General features: G+C 56.1%; 1 protein-coding gene across 7 annotated transcripts in view; it reads right to left on the bottom strand.

The window, feature by feature from the left end:
* LRFN5 (leucine rich repeat and fibronectin type III domain containing 5) overlaps window positions 1-25,687 on the bottom strand; it is a 133,856-nt gene extending 108,169 nt beyond the window's left edge. For 4 of the 7 annotated variants that reach the window (XM_075926118.1, XM_075926116.1, XM_075926119.1 and 1 more), the window contains exon 1: window positions 25,509-25,647. The gene's annotated coding sequence lies outside the window, so the exon portion shown is untranslated. Of the gene's footprint in view, window positions 1-25,135; window positions 25,486-25,508 lie in introns of those variants that run through there. The other 3 variants (XM_075926113.1, XM_075926114.1, XM_075926115.1) reach the window with 3 other exon arrangements.
* Window positions 25,688-25,850: the final 163 nt, after the last annotated feature.

Raw genomic sequence — 25,850 nt, 5'->3', positions numbered from 1 at the left:
CATTTTGGTCATTTGAAACTTTTTCCGAATAAAATATTTGCCTTTTTTCTGAAACAAAAATGTGCATTTTCCCAAACCAGTCAAGGGCATTTTATTTATTTATTTTTCAATGTGGGGTTTTGGGTTTCTCCCTTTTCCTCTTTCTTTTCTCATTTTTGTCCCTAGATGGCCAATGGCTTCTGCAGGCTCTGGCCCATCTTACTGCTCAGCAGCTCGGTGATCTGGTGCCCAGAACAGCACTAAAGTACAACAGCTTCTCCAGGGCCCCGGCACACCCAGACCCTGCTGCGCATCCCAGCTGCCAGGCCAGGGTGCACAGGTCAGCGTCCCCGGGGAACCCAGACACCCGCCAACTCCGGAAATGCTAACTCATGGGCCTCGCCCCCAGGCGTCCTGCGCTGAGGGTTCAAGTTCAAGTCGCACCTAAGGACCTTTCCCACTGGGCCTTTGGCTCTTGCCTCTTTAGTCCCGGCTACCTGCCTTGAGCAAGTTTCTCTGCTGTGGCCCAGAGCTCACCCAACCCAGTAGAGGGAGGTGCTGGAAAGGAGGGTGGGGGTGGCAGCTGTGAACGAATACCCTGTGTGCAAGCTCAGAGAGCAGGGACCAGACCATACAGGTACCTGGACATGCGTGGAGGGGACCCTGGGGCAGGACCTGCTGCTGGAACGACACGGCTTGTCTCTGTATCAACCAGACGGGTCCCAGAACTCGGGAAGTAAGCAAAGATGTACGTAGGGCCAGACACAGGCTATGGGCTCAGGAGCTCAGTGGGCCCTTCTCTGCCCCTAGCCAGGAAATGTATCGGCTGAACCACCAGAGAAGCAGCCCCACGTCTCTGGTGGGTGTGAACAGGCACTACCGGCCGATCGCTGCACGGCCTTGCACAGGGCATCGGAGCACAACCACCGGTGGGCGCTGAGCTAACACCAACGACAGAATCTTCCCCTCTGTGCGCAGCACAGCTCTCAGATGGGCAACAGCAAAGAACGTCCAGCTGCCCCAGGGAGGTTTCTGTCCGTGGTGATGAGCTGGAACTGGAACGCCCCCTCAAGAGATCCTTCTGTTCATCTGCTCCCCACCCCCTGGAAAAGCCTCTAGTCACAGCTGCCTGCACACAGTGCCAAATACCGACCTCAGCGCTTCACAGGGCACCACCCAGTCCCTCCTTGCCACCTTGCCTATCGCCCTTACATCCTCCTCTGCCGCACCCCAGCTTGGCATCTGCCCATTTACCTGGGAGGCCTCCTCATTCTTGCCTTATGGACGCAGACAAGTTTGGCTGTAAGCAACGCGTGTAACCTACAATTTCTGTACCACACGGCTGGAGGTTAGCCCATTTTTAAAAAGGCTCTAACACTGACCCCACAAACTAGAGCCAAAGAAGTCTAACTTCAGGACCGAGCAAACTGGTTGAAACTATCGTAAAGAACAGAGTCATCAGACACAGAAAGAACAACATTTGTTGGGGAAAAGTCAACATGTACTTTTTCAAGGGAAATCCTGCCTCACCAATCCAATAGTTCTTTGAGAGGGTCTACAAGCATGTGGACAAGGGGGATCCAGTGGACACAGTGTACTTAGATTTCCAGAAAGCCTTAGGCAAGGTCCCTCGCCCAAGGCTCTTAATAAAAGCAAACAGTAATGCAGGGGTCTGCAGCCTATGGCTCAGTATGGAACCAAATGTGGCTCTTTTGTCATTCCCAAAACACACACAACTTTTTCAATTAAAATGAAAAATTAATTCCAAATTTAGAAAATGTGCCATTATTTATTTCACCTGTAACTGTTAATTCTAACAACCATTCATCCTCTCCACTCACTGGGGGCTATGCATATTCTCTTGTGTATTTGATTGGGCAAGGAATCTTTCAGTCACCATATGTGATGGTGAGCTCCGTAACCCCCTACAATAGAGCGAGAGAGATGACAGGTACCAACATTTCAAAAGGAGTGGGCAGACTTGTATCCATTTGCGGAAAGGTCTGGATCTCCACACTGTCGCATTTGTAGAGAGATTGTTCGCAAGCAAACAAACAAAAACCAGCGAGTTTCATGACAAAACATGCAGCATTTGTTACAAAATACCTCGAGTAACGCATGAAAAAAAAAAAAAGCCGGAGAGGAGCTACAGCAACATATGAACATCGAACAAAAGAGCCTGCTGGCATGGTTAAAAAAAAGTGGGAGCTTAAACTCCCCAAGTTTTGCAGGCTCATAAAGCATTATACAAGAGGGGAGGCCTTTCGCAGACGGGGATTACACAGAGAGATGCATGCTAAAAATTAGTCATGAACTATTTGATGAGTTTCACAACAAAGACAAAATCTTACAGAAAATTCAAGATGTATCATTATCAGAAAAACAGTTCACAACAGAGCTGTGAAAATGGCCCATCAAATCGACATGGAACAAATGCAAAATCTGAGTATAGCTACTTATTTTTCATTTGCTTTGGACAAGACAACCAACATGTGTGTGACGGCGCGTTGGGGGTCCCGTCTCCTGCACCCCGAAATGGCACAAACAGACCGCACCAGCCGGTGGAATAGAGGAAGTTTATTGCCTCTCCAGGATACAGCACAGCACAGATGTAATCTGGTCACAGAGCTGGGCTAGGATGCCTCAGGCCCCCTTGAGTTGGGGGGAGACTGGGCCCCTAAACTCCAGCTCCTCTCCCTAGGCTGTCTCCTCCATGCTCACAGACAGCCAGCCACCAACTCACTAACTTCCAGCCCTGCCCCCCAGCCAGGGCAGCCTTCCACCTTCCTTTGTTCCTCTCCATGGGGGGTGTCTGGCCACTGGTTCAACAAGTTTGGCATTAGCTTTGCATAATGAGATTTTCCCTGCTGGGTCTTGCTCCAGACAGCAGGGGTCACCACAGCCCAGCAAGTACCCCCACTACGTCACAACGTGATGTTAATCAATTGTTCGCTCTGGGACAATATATTTGTGGCAATGCTAGGCACAAATAAATGATTGAGGTATTACCAATGACAAATCAAACAAGGGGTGAAGACATCCTTAAAACTGTGATGAGCTTTGTAAATGGGAGAGAAATACCACTGGATCATCTTGTATCTGTCTGTATGGACGGTGCACCTCGCATGGTCAGCAAATACAGGGGATTCCTTACTCTTCTCCCAGAACAGCTGAATTGCCCGCTTGTGAACTTTCATTGCCGTGTGCAAGAGGAGGCACTTTGTGCGCAATCTTGTGGAACTGAACTTGGAAATGTAATGGGATTGGTCGTTCACATTGCCAATTGGATTCCTGCCCAAGCTCTTAATCGCTGTCAATTTCAGTCACTGCTCGAGGAAGTAGACTTCGAATACCCCAATCTACTAATGCACAATGTTCGCTGGTTATCTCGTGGCAAAGTTTTGTCTCGTGTTGCCATCTGCATTAATGAGATTAAGTCCTTTTTGGCTATGAAGGGTGTCAAACCTCCTGAGCTTTCAGACTGTGCTGGTAGCTCAAGTTTGACTATCTCATTGACATTACCAGCCATTTGAATGCGTTGAAATGTAAGCTACAAGGCCAAGGAAATACAGTCCTGACGCTGCAGCAGGCAGTTTTTGAATCTGAGTCAAAACTGACTGTCTTCATCAAAAATACCGACATGGGCATTCTGGCAAATTTTGAAAGATCATGAATGCTTTATGATTTGTATCAGAAAGAGAATCCAAACAACAGCCTTGAGTTGCAGCAGCTTGCCGGGTTTGTTTCTGGGCCGCTGCTGGCACTCAAGTCTCATTTTGTTGACTTTTGTAAGCAGAGTGTTCTGTTTAAGATTTGTCCACATAAAGTGTCGGACAGTCATTCCAGGCATCTTAGTCAGAGATTTAGAAATGGAAATAGCAGATTTCAAGGAATCCGATATCTGGGTGGACAAACTCATCAAGCTGAATTCTGATTTAGAACACCTTGCTTCACAACATGCAGAATTGGCGAAATTACACCAAAGGACTGACATGAAGAAATTGGGGCATGTTGATAATCTGATTCTGCAGTTTCGGAAAGAACTTCCTATCACATACAACACCATGCAGAATGTCAGCGTGGCCTTACTGTCAATATTTGGCTCCATCTATGTGTGAGCAGGCTTTCTCTCATTTGAATCACATCAAAGGTAATTTGCACACAAGACTGACAGAAGACAGCCTGGATGTGAGCATGAAGCTGAATTTGACCAGTTATGATGTACACACATTTCAAAGAAATGTGCAAAGAGATGTAACAGCAGAAGTCCCACTAAATAAAGTCCTCGAGTACAATGTTTCATTTATGCTATTATTAATCCTGTCAATTATTAATAAAATTAAGTTGTATATTTTCAGTCGTGCAAATGGACATTCTTGTACTGGCTCTTTGTTGACCACCTGTTCTGAATGTTGATGTAGTTTGGCTCTTTTGTGTGAAAAGGCTGCTGACCCCTGCAGTAATGGGATAAGAGAGAAGGTCCTTTCATGGATTTGAAACTGGTCAAAAGACAGGAAACAAAGGGTAGGAATAAATGGTCGGTATTCAGACTGGGGAAGGTAACTAGTGGTGCCCTGAGGGGTCTGTTCTTGAACGAGTCCTATTCAACATATTCATAAATGGTCTGAAATAAAGGGTAAACACTGAGGTGGCAAAATTTGAAATGACACAAAACTGTGCAAGATAGTCAAGTCCCAGGCAAAGTGTGACGAGTTACAAAAAAATCTTACCAAACTGGGTGACAGTGAAACAAAATGGTGAATTTCAGTGTTGATAAATGCAAAATAATGTGCATTGGGAAATATAACTATACTTACAAAATGATGGTGTCTAAATTAGCCGTTATCATTCAGGAGAGATCTTTTGGACTCACTGTGGATAGTTCTCTCAATGTGCAGCAGCAATCAAAAGAGCAAATAAAATGTTGGGAATCATTAAGAAAGGGACCAACAATAAGACAGAAAATATCTTTAGATATCTTGCTTCTATATAAATCCATGGTACATCCACACCTTGAATACTACGTGCAGAAGTGGTCGCCTCTCAAAAAAGGATAGATTGGAATTGGAAAAGGTTCAGAAAAGGGCAACACAAATTATTAGGGATAAAGAATGGTGTTCATATGAAAAGAAATTAATAAGACTGTAACTTTTCAGCTTGGAAAGGAGACAACTAAGGGAGGAGATGGTAAAGGTCTGTGAAATCATGACTAGTGTAGAGAAAGTAAATAAGTGTTATTTATTGCTTCTCATGACACAAGAACTAGGAGTCACCAAATTAAATAATAGGCAGCACATTTTAAATAAACAAGCAAAAGGAAGTTTTTTCTTCATGCAGTGCACAGTCAATGTGTGGAACTCCTTGCCAGAGGATGTTGTGAAGGCCAGGACTTTAACAGGGTTCAAGAAAGAGCTAGATAAATTTGTGGAGGTTGGGTCTATCAATGGCTATTAGCCGGGACGGGCAGGAATGGCGTCCCTGGCATTTGTTTGTCAGGGGCTGGGAATGGTGACAGGGGAGGGATCACGTGAGGATTCCCTGTTCTGTTAGCTCCCACTGAGGCACCTGGCACTGGCCACTGTGGGCAGACAGGACACTGGGCAGACGGACCTTTGGCCTGACCCAGTCTGACTACTCTTATGATGACCCCAACTTTTCCTTTAGCTCTGAAAAGCTTCTTCCTTGACCTCCGGGGCCTCCTCCTCCCGGCCGGGCTCAGCTATGCAGTGCTGGACAGCCACTGGCCATGCCAACCAAAGCTTGTCTTCTGCAGCAGACAGCTGCTCTGCAATGCCATCTTGAGACCAGTGTGCTCTGCCTGCTCGGCACCCATCTCTTCCTTTAGCACCAGACACAGGAACCGCCCTTCCGGCCTGCCCGCACCGAGTTACCCAGGGACTGGCGGGAAAGAGAAACGGAGCAGTCCTGTTTGCAGAGCCACTTGCTCATCAGTCTGACTGGACCCTAGGAAGACACATCCGGCATCCAAGGGGCTGTGAGCCTCATGCTCCACTCCCCCCACAATCCCGGACTCTGGCAGAGCCCGGCAGCATCCCTGCCTCTCCTGGCCCACCCAAGAACCCACCTCAGCATTTGCCACCAGCAAGAAACCTGCTACCTCATCTCTCAAAGCAAGTGAGCTGCAGAACTCGCCCCACCCTCCGACCGCTGCAGAGCAGGTCGAGATTCACCCTTCCCCCCTCAGCTACTCGCACGCCTGCTGTGGGTCCCCCCTCCACAAATCCCTTTCTCCCCAGCTCCATCCTTCCCAGGCCACTTTCCCTGTGCCAGGGGATTGCTGGGAGCTCCAGACCCCCGAGGCAGGGAACGAGGCTCCTCATATCTGTCCCCACGGCAGCAGGCAGGGCTGCCAGTGCACCAATGGCTCCAGAATCACAGAATCATAGAATACTAGAATGGAAGGGATCTCGAGAGGCATCGAGTCCAGTCCCCTGCCCTCATGGCAGGACCAAGCACGTCTAGACCATCCCTGATAGACATTTATCTAACCTACTCTGAAATATCTCCAGAGATGGGGATTCCACAACCTCCCTGGGCAATTTATTCCAGTGTTTAACCACCCTGACAGTTAGGAACTTTTTCCTAATGTCCAACCTAAACCTCCCTTTCTGCAGTTTAAGCCCGTTGCTTCTTGTTCTATCCCCAGAGGCCAAGATGAACAAGTTTTCTCCCTCCTCCTTATGACACCCTTTTAGACACCTGAAAACTGCTGTGCCCAGCCATTGTTCCAGACAAATGCAGCTTTCTCAGTCCCACATCCTGAGGCTACAGCCCTCTCAGGAGGGGGAGAGCAGTGTCTCCTTCCTCCTGCAAGTACCAAAGGGCTTGGGGCAGGACGGGAAGAGAAGGAGAGACAGAGCAGGGGCAGACGAGTGGCAGGTGAGGAATGAGCGGTGGCCAGCGGAGGGCGTGCCATGGACATCCCTGCAATGTCCCTGCAACGTCCCACTTAACAGCCATTCACAAGAAGTGCAATACAGAGCCCAGCACGGAGCTCTCGGGGCAGTGAGGGGAGTCACAGAGCACCAGGCACTGTGTGCAGAGTCCTCGGCTGAGGAACCGGTAACCCCCCCTGGGACACACTCGTTGCACCGTTTCCTGTCGTTCCATCCCCACCAACTTGGACTTTCGAACCTGACCACTGCAATGCTACATTTCATGTCTAGACAATCGGCCTCAGGCTCCCATAACAGACTAGCCTGCCCGGCACCGGTGGTGCTAGAATCCAGGGAGACCCACTTCAGTGTGTGTGTCTGTCCCAGTCACAGCAACACGCTGTGCGCAGTACTGGTGCCACAAAACCCCTCACAATCACAACAGAAATATCGCCCGGCAGGAGCACCCTTCACGTGCGGGTAGGTGAGAATGTCATTGATGAGCCTTAGAGGCCAAGTGACGACTCCCCCACCTCCAGGCGGGACTCTCGGTGTGAGCAGAACAGGACAACATGCACACGCACACAGCAGACAACAGGAAGTGTAGCCAGCACGTGTGGCCACCGTCGCTGGCATTGGACGCACATTTACTGCTGAGCTAAGCCGTGGGCAAGGTATTTAGTATAAGATGGCCAAGTCAGACCAACTCTCTGCCCCGGGGAGCTGAGCATGTTTGGCTGCTGGCACAGCCGAGATTTCGAAAGGAGCTGCTTTGCTATTTGGAACCCAAGTATTCTACAGGATCCTGTTGGTTTGCAAATCTGCCTTTCCTCTCAACACAGCGACGCCCTTGGCACATGCACGCCACCAGGCCGCAGCGGGGACCATATTGGAAACAATTGTTTTCAAAGACAAGCGATTTCCCTGCCAAGTTTGGTGCCTCTCAGGAATGAAACCCAAGAAAATAAGAAAGGCCCGCCCCAACCGCAGAAGGCATCAGCTGTCAGGTCTGCCCGGCCCAACAACACGTCATAATAGAGCAGCGCAACGTGCACAATCTGCATTACTAGGGAAATATGCATAATCGCTCAAGCAAAAGCAACAATCACTTACTGACAAATCACAGGGCGGCTTAGGAGAACGTGCTGACCCGCTGCCGGAGCTGACGCAGACATTGTGTCTGGAACTGGGGCGCTTGGCAATTGCACTGACAACGGGATGGTTGACATCAGACACTCACGATGTGCTTATTACTCTCCTCACCCCCAGCCCAAATAATCGACTGACCTGGTCCTTCCCCCTTCCCAAACAGCAATCCAAGCTATCTTCCAAAGAAAAGAATGCAGACGTAAAATAATACGGATATGCCGGGAAGAAAATGTCTGATGGTCTGGCCCCACTGTTTTCTCAGCCCTCGTTTGGTACATTGCATTTTTCAGGAGCAGTGACGTCATGAGGGAGGGAGTTCCACCGGCCATCCAGGAGCAGCACCAGCCAGCCCCGCATGCCACACAAGCCTATGTGCGCACGCCAGGCATCAGAGTAGGATCGACTGTCATCCCCCGCTGCACTGACGGGCAGCATGACCCTAGCAGAGCAGGCCAGTGGGTTTGTGAGGCACCATTAAGCGGCTGGGGACCTGTCAGGTTGGGAACAATGGGGATTTTCAGGGTTCATGACAACTCTCTAATATTCTCTATTGTCCAAGGTCAGTGCCCTGTGTGCAGGCACCAGGCAGTGTGGAGCAGAGCACCAGCCCAGGATTCTGCTCTTGCCTTTGCAACTGGCGAGGTGGGCGAGTTACAGCATCGTTTGCTCTCGAGTACGACTGCATCCCATTGATTAGTCCCACTCCGCCACGTTTCCGTGGTGTGTCTGCACTCAGTGTCCCTATTGAACACCAGGATCTCTAGCTCACCCATCGCATGCAGACGGCCGGGGTTTGTGCTCACGCCCCTTCAATAGCGCGGAGCGGCAGGAGCACTGCGGGGGCCTGGGATTGTTACTTGGCACAGAGGCGAGTGGGCAGAAGGCAGGTAGGAAAGTCAATGGGGGAAACCGAAGGTAATTCATTCAGCAGCTTCCACACGAGTTCTCGCTCCAATGCCTGGCTCCCTTGCCCTGCCTTGCCGAGGGGCGGGGTCTGGATGCTACAGGCCGAAGGACGCTGCTCAGAGCGGTGAGATGTCCAGAGAGAATGCCCCGCTGTCAGAGGGGGCAGCACACTGAAACGCCGGGGAGCTGGGGGGCGGTGTGGGCAGGGGCTACTGGGCGCAGGCTCCGAGGGAGCGCCGGTCCCGCAGGGTGTGGGGCCCGGGACAGGCTCGAGGTGCTGAATGGCAGAAGGACGCTCTCTGCAGGCACCCCCTCCCCCACAGCTTCTGCAGGCTGCAGGTCCCAGCCAGGGGAGTTGGCACTCAGGAAAGGGGGGGCTGCTGCCTGGCCACGTCTCCCCCATGAGCAGCAGGAACATGGAGCTACCTGAAGGGCACACCGGGAGTGAGCCAGCCCCTCCCCCCCGCCAGCCGGCAAGGCCTGCAACAGCCGCACTAACGACTGGGCTGGACACCGGGAGTGAGTGTCGCCCCCCCCCCCCCCCACAGCCGGCTTGGCCCGCAACAGCCGCACTAACGACTGGGCTGGACACCGGGAGTGAGTGTCATCCCCCCTCCCCCAGCCGGCTCGGCCTGCAACAGCCGCACTAACGACTGGGCTGGACACCGGGAGTGAGAGTCGTCCCCCCCCGTCCCCCCCCACAGCCGGCTTGGCCTGCAACAGCCGCACTGACGACTGGGCTGGACACCGGGAGTGAGAGTCGTCCCCCCCCCCCCACAGCCGGCTCGGCCTGCAACAGCCGCACTAACGACTGGGCTGGACACCGGGAGTGAGAGTCGTCCCCCCCCCCCCACAGCCGGCTTGGCCCGCAACAGCCGCACTAACGACTGGGCTGGACACCGGGAGTGAGAGTCGTCCCCCCCCCCCAGCTGGCTCGGCCTGCAACAGCCGCACTAACATCTGGGCTGGACACCGGGAGTGAGAGTCGTCCCCCCCCCCCCACAGCCGGCTCGGCCTGCAACAGCCGCACTAACGACTGGGCTGGACACCGGGAGTGAGAGTCGTCCCCCCCCCCCCCCACAGCCGGCTCGGCCTGCAACAGCCGCACTAACGACTGGGCTGGACACCGGGAGTGAGAGTCGTCCCCCCCCCCCCCCCCACAGCCGGCTTGGCCTGCAACAGCCGCACTAACATCTGGGCTGGACACCGGGAGTGAGAGTCGTCCCCCCCCCCACAGCCGGCTTGGCCTGCAACAGCCGCACTAACATCTGGGCTGGACACCGGGAGTGAGAGTCGTTCCCCCCCCCCCCCACAGCCGGCTTGGCCTGCAACAGCCGCACTAACGACTGGGCTGGACACCGGGAGTGAGAGTCGTCCCCCCCCCCCCCACAGCTGGCTCGGCCCGCAACAGCCGCACTAACGACTGGGCTGGACACCGGGAGTGAGAGTCGTCGTCCCCCCCCACAGCTGGCTCGGCCTGCAACAGCCGCACTAACGACTGGGCTGAACACCGGGAGTGAGAGCCCCCCCCCAACCGGTTCGGCGCACAACAACCGCACTAATGACCGGGCCTTCTGTGCTGATCCGAGATGCCGGTTTATGGAGCTTGCCGGTTGGTGAATGAGGGATAAAGGGGCGTTTCCTGCCTGCCCCTTTACAGACACATTCCCAAAGGGCCCGGCTAGTCCAGCCCGCCCAGACTGTGGTACCGGAGCAATGCCTATCCCCAGGGGTCGCAGTCACAATGGCGCCGTTGCTGGAGAAGCACAGGGACTGCAGATCACTGTCATTTCACCACAAAGCCCGTCACACTCCCAGTGCCACGTTGATGAACGGGGGTTTGCACATCTCCTCCCGTCTATCCACATCTCCGGGCTGGAACATGCATGTCTAATACCCCTGCCCTGTGCACACTGACCAGGAGAGGCACAGGCGGGCTAGGAGAATGGGAACGCCCTCAGACAATGGAATTCTCAAATCATCAAAAGAATTCTCCGCTCCAGATGGGTTTTCTGCCCCAAATCACCGAATGAGACCCAGGGACAGTCTGACCAAACGGTTAGTCACTGGGAGACCTAAACTCCAGTGGGTGTGGATGCTGGTAAGTGCCATGGCCCCCTGGCTATTATGGGTGTCTCCTTTTTCGTTAAAAAATTCAAAATGACCTGATCTCATTCTGCCCTGGAATTCCGTGGCTGTATTTTTCCACAGGGAGCAATGGGAATCTCTCCACTTGGCCTAGGAACCCTGGAGGTTCCTCCATTTGTTTTCAGTCCGGCTCATCACCAGTGGAAGATCTTTGCTATGAACTGAAGCATAGAACTGATGGCCCATCGCAATGGCGGATCTGTTCCAGAGACTTGATTTAAACCAGCAGATCATTCCAATTCTGCTACAAGCCTGCTGCAACTGGTGCGTGTATTGAGCCCTTTAATGATCCTCCCTCCCTCCTGATTTTAGATACTAAGGGACTGGCCAGCAGATTGGTGTTGGCTAACATCCACGTGGTAAATTGCCCTGAGAACGTGGCTGGTCCTTTGGGATCAGAACCACCTCTGGGACCTGGTGAGATTGCTTTCCTCAAGCTCTCCCCTGCCCAGGGCGTGGCAGTGGTGGCCTGGTAGAACTGGCGTGTCTGGAGGAGCTGTTAGTACGGACTCTTGCTAGCCAGCGGGGTGAACAGACGTGCTGCTGGTGACTGGCTGGTGCCTTACAGTGGAGCACCCCCGGCTTAGGCTGCAAGTAGCCGTCGCCGCGCAATTGCCCTGAACTGACCCTTTTGGCGGTGCTCCCAGAACCCTCCTGTGTTACCGGAGAAGAGCCAGGGGGCCTCAGGCGCCCGGAGACAGGTGGCTCCTCCATCCAGAAAGCAGCAGCCCCTGAGTGGGAGGGCTGACGGGCCCCACGGGAGGCCAGCGGTACGGCCCGCTCGGGATAAGCCCTTCCCTTGACAGGTCTGCCATTTTGATTCAGACGCCAGAAGAGAATCTGGCTCTGGCCAGTTGGCAGGAGCTGCGTCGGAAGCCCAGCTCTGGACTTGGTCTGGCCCGGTTCTGCATCCTGGCACCACCGGGTCATGGCTGCCTGTCACTAATTGACTTAGCCTGGGATTACTTAACAAACAGAGACTGCCCCTCCCGCTCAAGTGGCGTCATCCACCAATGGGCTTAGCAGCCAGACCCCACCAGGATGCCCCGACCCCTGCAGGCATGAGCCAGAAAGAGGAGCAAAGTCCTATGGAAAGAGTCAATGCCCCACTGCCTCGGTGTCTGCACGTGCAGTAATTGTCGTACCAAACTGAATGGAACGGGGGGTTGCTTTGAGCTATGCCAGGGATCAGCTGGCCTCAGCCTGCATCATGCAAGTAGCTGGTGCCTGGGCATTTGGCAAAAAACAACCAAAACCCAACTTCCCGGGTCTGGTTCACTCTTATGCAGTTGGGGGGGTCAGACGGGCGCCAGCCCGAGTCACTGACTGAAGAGAAACATTTGATGCAGGACAAAAGTGTCTATTCCGGAGAGGCGGCAGACAGCCAAGAGGTACTGGTACTTCGTTTCTGCACGTTCCGCAGGTCCGGGCCGAGTGCGCTGTCAACGCACTGATGCTACACATGCTTCTCCAGGGGTATTCAAGTGTGATGCCCACTCCTGGCACGTGACGGAGGGAAAGGCTCCTGCTGCTGGCCAGGTTCATTCCCCTTTCAGCACACGACATGGGCTGTTCTTATCGGCCAGCAGGCGGACGTGATCTGCTCCCAGGACGATACGCAGGCTCCTCCCCCGAGCTGCGCTCCTTTCGTCCCCCAGGAGAAATGTGCTGCAAAGCTCCCCGCTATGATTTATGTGATCACCCTAATGCGGTCACCCTCCGCGCCCGTCCTGTCTCCTTCCCGCTCTGAATGCTTCTGACATACGTCAAGGAAGCATCACTGAACATCAGGGGACCATCTGAATATTGGATTCCACGTACGCCCAGCTTGGCAATGAGTCTACGTCAGCCTTGTGCTTGGGGCGTCCTGACAGCATTTCACTGGCCAGGATTTCACTGGTGGTTATCTTAATGAAGCAGATTAATTTCAAATACAGTGCAACTAGATGGACCTGGGTCTCTCATTGCTGCCTACAAGGAGTTCTGTTTACTTAGTTCAGCTGTTTGTCTCCATCAACAAGAGCTTAACCGAGAGCAAAAAATACAAAGCAGACCCTTAAATAACAGGAAGGTTGTGACACAAAAGAGCAGAGCTAACGCTGACAATGCAGCCTGACTGACAGTCCGAGAAAAACAGGAGTGTGTCATAGACTCTGCTTGCTTCAGGGTGCCACCGTAATAGAAAAGCTATTTCAAAATATTTGTTTAATGAATTTTCTTGGAAATCGTTGGCAATTTACGGCTATTTACAAATCATCTGTTATTTTTAGGAGTGACCTGAACTTCCGCCTGGTAAACAGAACGGATAGAAAGCTTCACATATAGGGCTATTAATCAGCAGCCCGTTCCGAGACGGAAATTCATTTAAAGGAAAATAAATAAATGAATGAAGCTTGTTCTATGAAGTTGCTTCAGCAAAACTGTTTTTGAAATCAAAATCCCTGCATCCCACATTTCTAGCCTCTGCAATTTCATATTACCTGTTACTAGCCCCTGGAAAGCCAAAGTTTGGTAGGAAGTTTTATTTGTTACTTTTAAAGGATCTTCAATCCAGCTGCTTTGGAAAATAAGCTTTCAGGTCTTAGTGCCTCTCTAGCACACAGCAATGCCGATACCCTGGATTCACAGCATCCGGTTGCATTTGTTATAACCAAAAATCTGTAACCCAAGGCCTGACCCTGCAAAAACACAGGAACATGTATTGCATCGAAGCCTAGAGCACCACTTCTGTGGGTAAACTGAGGCACATGCTAAGGTGTTTGCAGGACCAAGGCATACTGCCCACAGACAGAACCAAAACTGGGACCTCTGAGCCTGCCACAGGAGCTAAGAGCCAGCAGACTCACACTTTTTCTCTGACAGTGGTCTCGGTGCCACCGCATGGGACAGTGCAGCGCCCCAGCAGGTGTGGGGGACCCGGGGCAGAACTGTGCAGACTTGACAGGGCTCCGACCTTTCGGCCTGTGCATAGTCCCATGGACCGCGACAGGATCACTGATGTGGTTCAGAACATGTGTAAGTGCTTTGCTGGATCAGGGCCTCAGACGTCAGTGGAGCCAGGAATCCCACGAAGACTGGACCCCGGGAATGCAGCGAGACACAGAGCCATAGTCAGCTCCCGTCTGCGTCAGCGCGATGGTGACACGCGGGCAGTGGAGTCGAGGCAGGCGCCCCGCGATGCTCAGCGCCCCCGGGAGATACGACGCTATGCTAAAAAAGAGCTCGCTCACTCTCTCGCTCGCTCTGTATTCTGCACACGTTTGCCCTTACACCCTGAAAACAATCAGACGCAGCCGCTCGCGCTGTACCTAGCAGCTCCAGTGCTGTGCGCTGGCGAAGGGAAAACAGCACGAGTGTTGCCCACAACGAGCCTTGTACGTGCCCCAACCCCCTCCTGTCCCCACTCGGAGCAATTCTCCGTGGCCCTGCCCGCGAGCAGCAGGGCACGTGTCGGGGTCGCTAGTCCCCAGCTTCACTAGACCCCAAGCGAGGCCCCGGGAGAGGGGCCTTGGAGGGTGGACGGGGTGGGGGAAGGGCTCACATGCCTGGCTGAATTCATTCACACGCGAGATTGCCCCGCCCAGAGCATGGCGATGGGGCACCGCGCAAAGGGAGCCAGGGCGGTGGGGAAGTTTCCCATTTGTCCTGGTGCGAGAACGAACCCCTGAGCAATTTACCCGAAACACAGGGGGAACACGGGGGGGGGGGGGTCTCCCTGACGGATGAGGTCTGGGGCTGGCTGTTGCTCTGGGGGAGCTGCCCGACCATTCCTTAGAGGTTACCCTCAGGCCGCCGGGAGATAAACAGAAGCCCTCCCCCCCCCCCCGGCCTTGAAATCTAGGAAGCCATGAGAACCAACCCCACCCCCAGAGCCAGCTTGCCAGGCTGCACCTGCAGCTCCAAGAACAGCGGTACCAGGGCTCCTGCAGCTGCAGCTCATCCCCAGCCTCCCCCCCAGGCACCTGTGCACCAGGCCATGCACAATCGGCACAGAGACCTGGGCCGTGGGACGCCGAGGCTGCCCGGTGTGGGGCCAGGGTGGTAGAAAGGATCACAGTCTGCTTCTCCACCCCACAAACTCTAGCCCCATCCAGCATTGGTACGTGCCAGGAGACACCCTGCACCCGGACAGTCTGTGCTAACTTGTAGGGAGGCAGGCCTGTGCCCCAGACTCCACCCAGGATTTCAGAGGCGGCTCTCCTGACAGGCAGCGTCAAACTCCATTTCCCTGCTTGGTTTGGCTGGCTTGGGAGCACTCCTTTGGGCCAGGGGGCCCGAGTTCATCCCGCTCCTTTGACGCCCAGCACGCACTGGCTTTCAGCGGGTCTGAGCAGCACTGACCTGCTGCCTGGAGAGAATGTAAATCATCCACTTTGCGGCTCCACCTGCACAAGGCACCGCCCAGCCTGTGTCCACAACGCAAACCCAGACGCACAGATACCGGGGCCACGAGCCATGCAGAAAGGCCCCTGTGCAGTGTGGCAGGGACCCCGTGTGACACGGAAAGGCCCCTGCGTGACCCAATGCGACGTGGCAGGGATCCCGTGTGACACGGAAAGGCCCCTGCAAGACCCAATGCGATGTGGCAGGGACCCCGTGTGACATGGAAAGGCCCCTGCATGACCCAATGCAACGCAGAAGAGACCCTGTGTGACACGGAAAGGCCCCTGCATGACCCAATGCGACGTGGCAAGGACCCCGTGTGACACGGAAAGGCCCCTACGTGACCCAATGCGACGTGGCAGGGACCCCGTGTGACACGGAAAGGCCCCTGCGTGACCCAATGCGACGTGGCAAGGACCCCGTGTGACACGGAAAGGCCCCTACGTGACCCAATGCGACATCGAAGGGACCCTGCGTGACCTGGAACGGATGATGATATTAAAACATCGACTGACAGACACTTCCGGGAGCCTTTCTACAGCAGGCCAGGAACTGCTCTTGCACGACTAGAAAGGAGAACCGTGAAAGGGATCTAGAGGTCAGAGAGGACCACAAGCTAAAAGCGAGTCAACAGTGAGACACTTTTGCAAAACCAAGCAAACATTCTGGGCTTTATTAACAGGAGTGCTGTGAGCAAGACAGGAGAAGTCAAAAAAACTTCAGGACCAGACTTCAAAGAGAAACCGCTGAGCTCCAGTTCATCTTTAAGTTTGACACAATCAGCTAAGGATTAAACACAGACTGTGAATGGCTCGCTAACTACAAAAGCAGCTTCTCCTCTCTGGGAATTCACACCTCCAGATCAGCTACTAGAAGTGGGCCTCATCCTCCCTGATTGGATCCACCTCTTCATCTCCAGCCTGATCCTGGCCTGCATATTTATACCTGCCTCTGGAAATTTCCATGACACGCATTTGACGAAGTGGGTCTTTGCCCACGAAAGCTTCTGCTCCAACACTTGGGTGAGTCTATAAGGTGCCACAGGACTCCTCGCCACTTTCTGCTTTTGCAGAATGATTAAAGGTCTAGAGCTGTGGTTCCCAAACTTTTCGGCATCACGCCCTCTTTTTGATTTTTGAAAAACCCTTCCCCACTCCACCCCCAAAAAGCAACAAAACTTGTTGAGCAAAAAAGGAACTGACTGGGGCAGCAAAACTTGATATGGGGGGGGGGACTGAGTCACCCCACGTGCCCCCTGGAATTTCTTCACGTCCCCCCAGTTTGGGAACCCATGGTCTAGAAGATATGACTTTTGGGAGAAGACTCAAAGAACTGGGTTTGTTTGAATTAGAAAAGACCCTGTGAGATTTCCTGGGCTCTATAGGGAAGTAAGAATAAGACCTCTGTACCCTTCCAAGCACGTCGTAAGAGGCAACTAAGGAGGGTTGGGCATGGGGCTAGCAACCCCATCCTGTAAAAATAAAGACATGCTCCAAAAACCTCATCAATTTCAATGTGAATGGCAAGCCAGCCTTCCTTGACTAAACAGGGTCCTCGAGGAATTACGATGCGGGGAAGCCAAACCCAAAAGGACACTGAACTGCCAATTCCCCTTCTTTCAGCAAGAAAAATTTCCAGAATAGGCACCTGGACTGTGCGAACAATGTGGGAGTTAGGCAAGACAGCCCAGGCAGTACGTAAGCCACCAACTAGCATTACCAGACAATCCCTACCCGGGAACCCACAGGGAAAAGGGGAGGAGGAAGGCCAACGAATAATTGGAGAAGAGACCCTGATGCGAATGTGAGGAAAATGGGCAAAAGCTGGCAAGAATTAGGAAAAGTGGCACAAACCAGAGAGGCCTGGAAAGAAATGGTTGGTGGCCCGCACTCCCATAGGAGCTAAGGGCAAGAAGAATTGAGAAAAGAGAAGCCGGAGAGGGGATATCAGAACTGTTTGCAAGTATGGAAAAGGGTGGAGGAGGGAGAAAAAATGTTTTCCACGGCCGCTGAGAATAGGGCAAGAAGCAACGGGCTTCAACTCCAGCAAAAGAGGTTTAGGTTGGGCATTAGGAAAAACTTCCTATCGGGGGGGGGGGGGGGGACACTGGAACAAATTGCCCAGGGAGGCTGCGGAATCTCCAACCCTGGAGCGATTTCAGAGCAGGTTGGACAGACGCCTGCCAGGGACACTCTAGAGGGTGCTGGGTCCTGCCGTGAGGGCCGGGGACTGGACTTGATGCCTCTCAAGGTTCCTTCCAGTATGAGGATTCTTTATCTGCTTGGAGTGAAGAAGGGCAGGGGCCGGATCTGGGCACAGAGGGACAGGCTGGAGGAAAGGGGCTGGGTTGGGACAGAGCCTTTGTGGCTATGGGGCTGGGAGAAAGGACAGTGGCTGGCAGAAGAGTCGGACTTGGAGCAATAGGGACAGTAGGGTCTGGGCCCACTAAAGCAAACTCCCTTTCTAGTCTGGAGTGGAACCTCCAGCAAACACCAGTCAGAGCCACTGGCAACACGTCACCTGCCCCTCTGCTCCAATCAGAGGGTGACAACCTACCACTGCTACCAGCTACTCCAGGGCGGAGGGAGGAGAAACCCAGGCAGGCCTGTGAAGCACGTCAGCCCTGCTGCGGAAAAGCCATCGAGGAAATTAACAATTCTGTCTGCAGCACCAGGTGGATTAAGGGCCTTAACCGCAGTCCGCAGCCATGCACGAACAAGGTGCACTCAAGCCACGAGCTGGCCCCTCGTGAAACGAGAACGGCTCATCCCGCGCAGCGACCGAGAATGCGCCGGGGGGCTGCCCGTGCGCCTGTATCGTGAGGCACGTGGGTGCGGCACTGGACGGGGTCAGCCAGCCAGCCGGCTCTCGGGCATTCCTCGTCTTCGGAGGGCTTCCCTCTGGACCTGGCCGGCATTCCCTGGCCCAGCCGTGCGCCGAGGAGAAGGGCGCCAGTGGGGGAGAGCTGGGCCTTTCCCCAAGGCGTTCGCATTTCCGGGAAGATCCAGATGCCATGGGAGGCTCGGGCTGCACTTGTCAGCCGTGCTCCTGTACTGAGTCCGTGCAGGAGCTGCCAGGGCAGCGTGCTCACCCCACCCCTCACATCCAACCCAGCCACCCCAGTCCAGATGGAGGAGCACCAGGCCAGAGGCGCTGGGGCCTGGCCGGCAGAGTCTCCCTGCACAGCACAGCCCCGGGGCACAGGGCGAGGTCTGCCAGGCAGCTGATTGCTCATGCGCCGGGTGGGTGAGAGCAACGGGGCATTCCCTGGCGAAGGGAGACCTGCTGGGACCAGAACTTGATCCCTGCTGGCCAGGGGGGTTGGGACTGGAATTGCCCCCTCCCCCCCCAGGAATGTAAGAGCTGACAAGTGACAATTGAACCCAACTGTGACATACAGTAGTGGGAGCGGAGCAGCCTCCTCCCCGCCCGCCTGGCCCATAACAGCGCTGCAAACACAGGGGTCCGCCCTGCCCCAGTGCCACGGGGAGCCATGCCAGAGCTGTCATAGAATCATAGAATAATAGGACTGGAAGGGACCTCAAGAGGTCATCGAGTCCAGCCCCCCGCTCTCAAGGCAGGACCAAGCTCCACCTACACCATCCCTGACAGATGTCTATCCAACCTGTTCTTAAATATCTCCAGAGAGGGAGATTCCACCACCTCCCTTGGCAATTTATTCCAATATTTGACCACCCTGACAGTTAGGAATTTTTTCCTAATGTCCAATCTAAACCTCCCCTGCTGCACTTGAAGCCCATTACTCCTTGTCCTGTCCTCAGAAACCAAGAGGAACAAAGTTTCTCCTTCCTCCTTGTGACACCCTTTTAGATATTTGAAAACCGCTATCATGTCCCCCCTTAATCTTCTTTTTTCCAAACTAAACAAGCCCAGTTCACGAAGCCTGGCTTCATAGGTCATCTTCTCTAGACCTTTAATCATTCTTGTCGCTCTTCTCTGTACCCTTCCAATTTCTCCACATCTTTCTTGAAATGTGGCGCCCAGAACTGGACACAGTACTCCAGCTGAGGCCTAACTAGTGCAGAGTAGAGCGGCAGAATGACTTCACGAGTTTTGCTTATAACACACCTGTTGATACAACCTAGAATCATATTTGCTTTTTTTGCAACAGCATCACACTGTTGGCTCATATTCAACTTGTGGTCCACTATGACCCCTAGATCCCTTTCCGCCATGCTCCTTCCTAGACAGTCGCTTCCCATCTTGTATGTATGGAACTGATTGTTCCTTCCTAAGTGGAGCACTTTGCATTTCTCTTTATTAAACCTCATTCTGTTTACCTCTGACCATTTCTCTAACTTGCTAAGGTCATTTTGAATTATGTCCCTATCTTCCAAAGAAGTCACAACCCCACCCAGTTTGGTATCATCTGCAAACTTAATAAGCGTACTCTCTATCCCAATATCTACATCATTGATGAAGATATTGAACAGTACGGGTCCCAAAAGCTGTCGATGCAGCTGCCCTTACAAAGCATGCCCAGGGCAGCACAAAAGGAGTGATCGCCGTGTCCCTGATTGGCCAGCAGTGCTAGTGTCCTGCTAAGCAGGGTGCATGGACATCAGAGTGCATGCCAGTCCGTCCCTGCGACAGGCTCCCATTGAGGTCTCTGCCTCCTGACTCCTCTCCGCGTTTCTATTAGCAGCATAACGAGCATCCTAACTGCACTGGGGTTTCCCTCTCAGGTCAGCTGAGGAAAGTAGAAAGAAATAGTCAAAGATCATCCCATAAGTGGCCAAAACCAGAACTGAAGCAAAGGAAAAACTGGAGTTTATCTGTCGCTGACTCAGAACGATGGATCATTTACAGGGAGAACGCTGGAGAGCCCTTTCCACACCAAACCTCCCGTTTAAAGTTACCTCGTTATCTACTTCTCAGAGAACGGTTTGCTGCTAAATAACACCAAGTAACACAGTAACTCACTGGGGAACGCGACACACCAGGGACCGGACGTCGAGTCACAGTGGCAGGAGCTGATTGCTGAGGCCTGGGGCTACAGCTGGGCACACAGAATCGAGTCACTCAACGCTGCCACCATTGATGAAGAAGTTATCTGGCAAGTCATCTTTTGCCTTATTCATCTCGCTGAGGAGCTGCTCAGACTGTTCCCAGTAACTTCTACAGTTGGCGGAGCAATGGCTCTTCCAGTGGTTCGTCGTATCCTCCACCTGGGGCCGGGACGCAGACTCCAGAGCTTCGACCAGGTGCCCATGCGACCTTGGGAGGTCACGAGCCTACTGGGTTGGGGGATGCCCAGACTGGGCCTAATCATCAGCCCCCGGAAGCTCCCCTGAATTCAAGGGCAGCTGTGAGCACTTAGAACAGCAGGCCCCAAGCCAACAGCTCTGTCCAGAGGGCAGCCCCCCCCTTTCCGTACGCGTGACTGTTCATGCCGACTGATCTCCCGCCTGGAGCTAGCTACCCTGAGGAGCGTTGCTCTGCAAGCTGCATGCCCCTCCGCAGGGACAGCTGATCCGGTGTGGCCTGCCAGGGTCCCTCTGCTCTTTGGAAAGGCCCCCGGGTTGCGTGTGCCACCAGAGACGTGTCCTTCCCGGTGACGTAGGAATCACCCGTGGCTTGTGCAGAGCGGCTGTCCTGAGCCCGCTCCCGACCCTGCCTGTCACACCTGCGCTTTCCAAGAAAAAATAATCAGTGTTACTTGTATCTTGATAAGCAATCCGATTGCTTCTCAGAATTACATTCTTCAGGAGCAATTCACTGCAGCAGTTACCTTAACAATCCCCTGCAGCAGCCACAAAGGCCTGGAGGGCAGTGCAGGCAATAGATTGGAGCTGAGCGCTGAGAGGGGTGTTTAACCCCTCGCTCGCTAGCCAGGGAGCAAAAGTGCCACTAACTCCCAGTCTGTTCAGGAAACAAAGCCTGGTTTCCTTTGGCGTCAGTCCCCAGACACAGGGTCCAGCCTTTATCTCGCTGCTCTGATGGCATCAGCCTGCACGGGACTTGCAGGGGAGCTCCAGGTGGAACCCAGCGACGCTACCTTTGGGAAAGGCTCTCACTGCGCCTGCAGAAATCCAGGGGAGAGGAGCGGGCCCGTCCTTCGCTGGCCCTGCGGCTGCAAACAGGCCTGTCAAAGGTGGGGGCACTGGAGACAAGAGAGCAAGGGTGGGAGAAGCGCCAGTTTCTAAGTGGAAAGGACGTTTCATTATTGAATGTGAAGCTTCGGGAGAGTTTGCTATTCTGGTTTGGTTTTGCTTACAAAACGGATGGGAGGGAAAACCATCCCTAGACCCTCAAAGGTTCAGATCTGGATTTTTAGACTTGCCCCAATCTCCAGTTGAGTCTCTGATCAACAAAATTTCTCCTCTGCTCTCGCTTTAGACTAACACAATGACAACAGGTTTTCATTTTCTAAACACCGTGGAGATGGAAACCAAGATTAATATGCTGGAAAGCCACACTCCAGTCCCTTAGTCCCCCGAATCATCCCATGGCCTCATCAGCACGTTGACCCGTGGATGGGGCAGTGCTCAACGGCAGCCTCAGCCTGTCCGTGCGGCCACGGAGCACACATTGCAGCGTGCTGGAGTGCAAGAGATTCAGTGGTGGCTGCTGGAAGTAGCACCATTTTATGTAATGCACAGAACATGGTTTCCCAAAAATGCTAGAGCAGCAGTTAGGCAAACCTCCCCTACTTGGCTCAGAGGCTGCCTGGCCTGTTAATGAGAAAGCTCTCGTAATGATTTTCTGGTCTGGGGCTTTGTTCAGATAGTAGACAAAAGGTTGTTCTCGAAAACAGAACCTGTTATCAAGCCTTAAAGCACAGGAAGTATCGATCGTCTACAGAAGGCCGTGGGCTCCTCACAGTGCTGCAGCCCTTTCTATACCCCACCCGATGGGGTGCCTGCGTCTCTGTGTGTTCTAAAAAACTCTCTTCGCCTAGATCTTCACCAGCCGCTATGTGCCAGCAGAGACCCTGGCCACGCATCTCCGCTCAGACATCGGTCCCCTGCATGGTCACCCGCCAGTGGCTCCAGACCCAGGAAAGCTGCTCTCAGGAATCCACTGCCCCTGCTCCCTTCACACGTTCTCCCAGCTTCTCTTACTGAAAGGAAACGTGTTTAGCCAAAGTTCCCGGGCTACGCTTCCCGTGATGCCCAATCTCTCCTCTTCTCCGCGAAGGCCGAATGGCCCAGGCCGGTCAGCGCGTGGGCACATACAGTACGAGGCCCCAAAGGGCACCAAGGCCACGGAAGTGAACGGCCTCGGGGACATTTTTCATTTGAAAACGAGCCTGGTACCAAACTGCCCAGGGCAGATCAGGTACCCCCCCCTGCAGCACTGCCACTCCCAGGCCTCGGAGCTCGCGCTGATGGCTTAAGGCCAGGCGAAGCCGTGGGCCTTTTGACTCCCTGACAGGAGCAGTCGGGCCTATCAACCGCAGCACGTTCTACCCAGGCCCAGTTACCGCACCTGGAAACCAGCCCCCTCGGCAGAGAATGACCCGAGACGAGTGACGACTGTTAGCCGTGTTACAAGCCGAAGGGCCATGGCCGGAGCAAGGCCACTCTCCAGGGTGGCGTTTTCCCAAGTGGTCCAGGGATCCACTCTGAGAGACCTGCTAACCGGCTGCCCAGGCTTGTTTATTTACTGGCACCGAGCCTCCTGGCTCCCATTGGCCCCGGTTCGCCCTTTGCCGCCAAGAGCAGCTGTGTGAGGCAGCGGCCCGGCCCACATGGTTTCCCTTTGGCTGCAAAGGGCGAACCACAGCCAATGGGAGCTGCTAAAGAACCAAAGCTGCGCGGCCAGTGGGCAGGTTTCCGAGTGTGGATCTGCAGAGCGTGGGAGAAGGCTGCTCCGGGCCTGCACGCCTCCCAGACGGCTGGTGTGGCCCCTGCTCCGGCATTTCAGACACTCTTGTTCCCGAGAGCACCACTTCAAATGTGCGACTTGGGTTCCAGACTGGCCCATAAAGGGGCAGCCTCCAGCCCCAGGGACGGCTCCCCGGGGGGCCAGGCCCGGCCCTGTGCCCCAAGGACCCACCAGCGCGGCTAGGAAGGACTCAGCACCCTACCCAACACTGCTACCGACCGTCACGCACCCTCCGTAGCCCCCATGGGTCCCTGCCAGTGCCCTGGCCACCCTGCGCACAAACCGCACAGGCACTGCTCCGCCCCGGGCGCTAGCCCCAGGCCTGCGCCGCACTCCCGGGCAGGGACACTCCCACACAAGGGGGCGCCCTCGGGGCACCTGCCACTCAGTGGTAACAGCTGCAGAACCACCACCAGCCTCAGCTTCCATTGCCTCCTGGGGACCTCAGCCTGCTCCCCGCAGGGCCAGCCCCGGCCCTTCCCCGGAGCCAAGTGGCCCAGCAGGGATGCCCGAGACCGAGGGAAAGCCGGGGGGGGGGGGCAGCAGAGACTCGCCAGGGACCCCCATGGGGGAGGGGGCGGCTCCTGTCTGCTCAAGCAGCACACAAGGGGCTCACTGGCGAGAGGGGAGCAGCCGAGGCCAAACGGAAGCGGCAGGCCGGAGAAGATACCGCACCCCGGATCCGGGGGCAGCCCCGGCACCTCCCCGTGGCTGCTTCGCTCCCTTGTGGCTTGCCCGCCTGCGAGCTGCGCCTCCCCGGCCTATCCAGCGCCGCCAGCAGCCCCTGCGGGCCCTGGGGCAGCTCCGACCCGGCTCCAGCCCGACTCGCGGCTGCCCCCAGAGGCACCGCCCGGGGCTGGGGTCCCACAGCCGAGCCCAAGCTCCGCGCTGCCCCTCCCCGACCCCGCCGCCAGCCCGGCGCACGGGAAAAGCCTGCGCAGCTCTAAATCCGACACCGCCCGGCCGGGGCCCCGCGCAGCGGCACGGGGGCAGCGGCGCCCCGGCATCCCCAGCAGGGCGGTCCCCAGGGAGCGACAGCCCAGCCCGGCCGGTCTGCGGAGGCTCACCCGAGCCCCGGCCCAGGGCAGCCGCAGGCAGGAGGCGCCGGGCCGCGGGGGGGGGGGGGAGGCGCGCGGCGCGCGGTTTACCGCCCCCCCGGGCCCGGCCTCGGCCTCCCCCCTCCCCCGCCCCTGAGCGCGCAGCCCTGCAGCAGCCCCGCCTGGAGCCGAGCGGAGCGCGGGCCGCCCCTGCCCTCGCCTGGAGAGCGGCAGAAGCGCAGCTGCCGGGCGCGGGGAAGCCCCCGGTGCAGCCGGGGCCGTGGCGGGCAGCAGCGGCAGCGCCGGGCAGACGGAGCCGGAGGCGCAGCGGGATTATGGACCCTCCGGAGCCAGGGGCGCTCCAAGGCTCGGGGAGCCGCCCGACGCGGCCCCTCCTCCCCCAGCCCAGCCCGCGGCTCCAGCGCCCGGCGGCCCCAAGCGGCAGCACCGGCCGGAGCCATTCCCGCTGGCAGGACCGCGGCGGAGGGCGTCCGCCTGGCCCCCGGGTGCGCCCTGCCCAAGCCCCAGCCCTGCAGCCGGCCGGCGCTCCCAGGAGCGGAGCCCAGCCCCGGCCCGAGGAGAGCCGCGCGGGGAGCCCGGACCGTGCCCGGACGCTCCAGCCCCAACAGGCCCGCACCCGAAGGACCCGCCGGGCGGGGCCGGCTCCCCTGCGCTGGGGACACAGCCCGCCCCCTTCCTCTCCCGCAGCAGCGAGACTGGCGGCGCCCGCGGCTCCCCAGCCCGGCTCGCAGCCCGCAATGCAGCGCGGAGCCCGGCTCGCCTCACCTGGCGCCGCGAGGGAAAGAGGCGGCCGGAGCCGGGTCCCCGGCAGGTGCAGCTGTGGCGCGGGGGCTCCGGGCGCGCTCGGCGAGCTGGCGGCGGGCTGGCGGGTCCCTGCTCCGCCCGCGGGCTCGGATCCGCACACGCATCCTCCGGCGGGCGGGCGCCCGCGGGTCCGGCGGGGGGACCGGTGCGAAGCGGCGGCTCAGCTCCCGGGGAGCGGGCAGAGGCGGGCGGCTGCACAGGCGCGCACGGCGCCAGGCGGGGGGAGGAGGGAGGGAGCGAGCCGCGCGGTCCCCCCGCGCACACCAGGCAGGGCGCAGCCCGGCCAACCCAGACCCCGCCGCCCCCACCCGGCCCCGAGCCGCGCCCCGCTGACCTTGCCGCGCACCTGCGCCACGTTAGTCCCGCGCCGCTCACCTGGCGCCGCCCGTGCACTGGGCGCCGGAGAATCCTGCGCTGAGCCCGCTCAGTCCCCGGCTGACGCGCCGCGGGCCGGGGACTTGCTGCCCATGGCCCGGGCGGGCGCTCTTCCTGCGCTTGGCGCGCTACGGCCGCGCTGCGCAGCCAGGCTCCGTCCGCGGGCTTCTCCGGCCAGCTGTGCGCGGCGCAGCCATGCACCCCCCGCCGAGGGGCCCCGACCCGCCAGCGACGGCTCAGGCGCAGCAGCCGGATTCCCGGGCGCTGCAGAGGGGCGCAGCTGGCTGCACAGGGTCCCTGC

The sequence above is a fragment of the Pelodiscus sinensis genome, chromosome 4 (genome assembly GCF_049634645.1).
Source record: "Pelodiscus sinensis isolate JC-2024 chromosome 4, ASM4963464v1, whole genome shotgun sequence".
Lineage (NCBI taxonomy): Eukaryota > Metazoa > Chordata > Testudines > Trionychidae > Pelodiscus > Pelodiscus sinensis.
The sequence above is the reverse complement of the archived record's forward strand: the minus strand, read 5'-3'. Positions and strand labels throughout refer to the sequence as shown.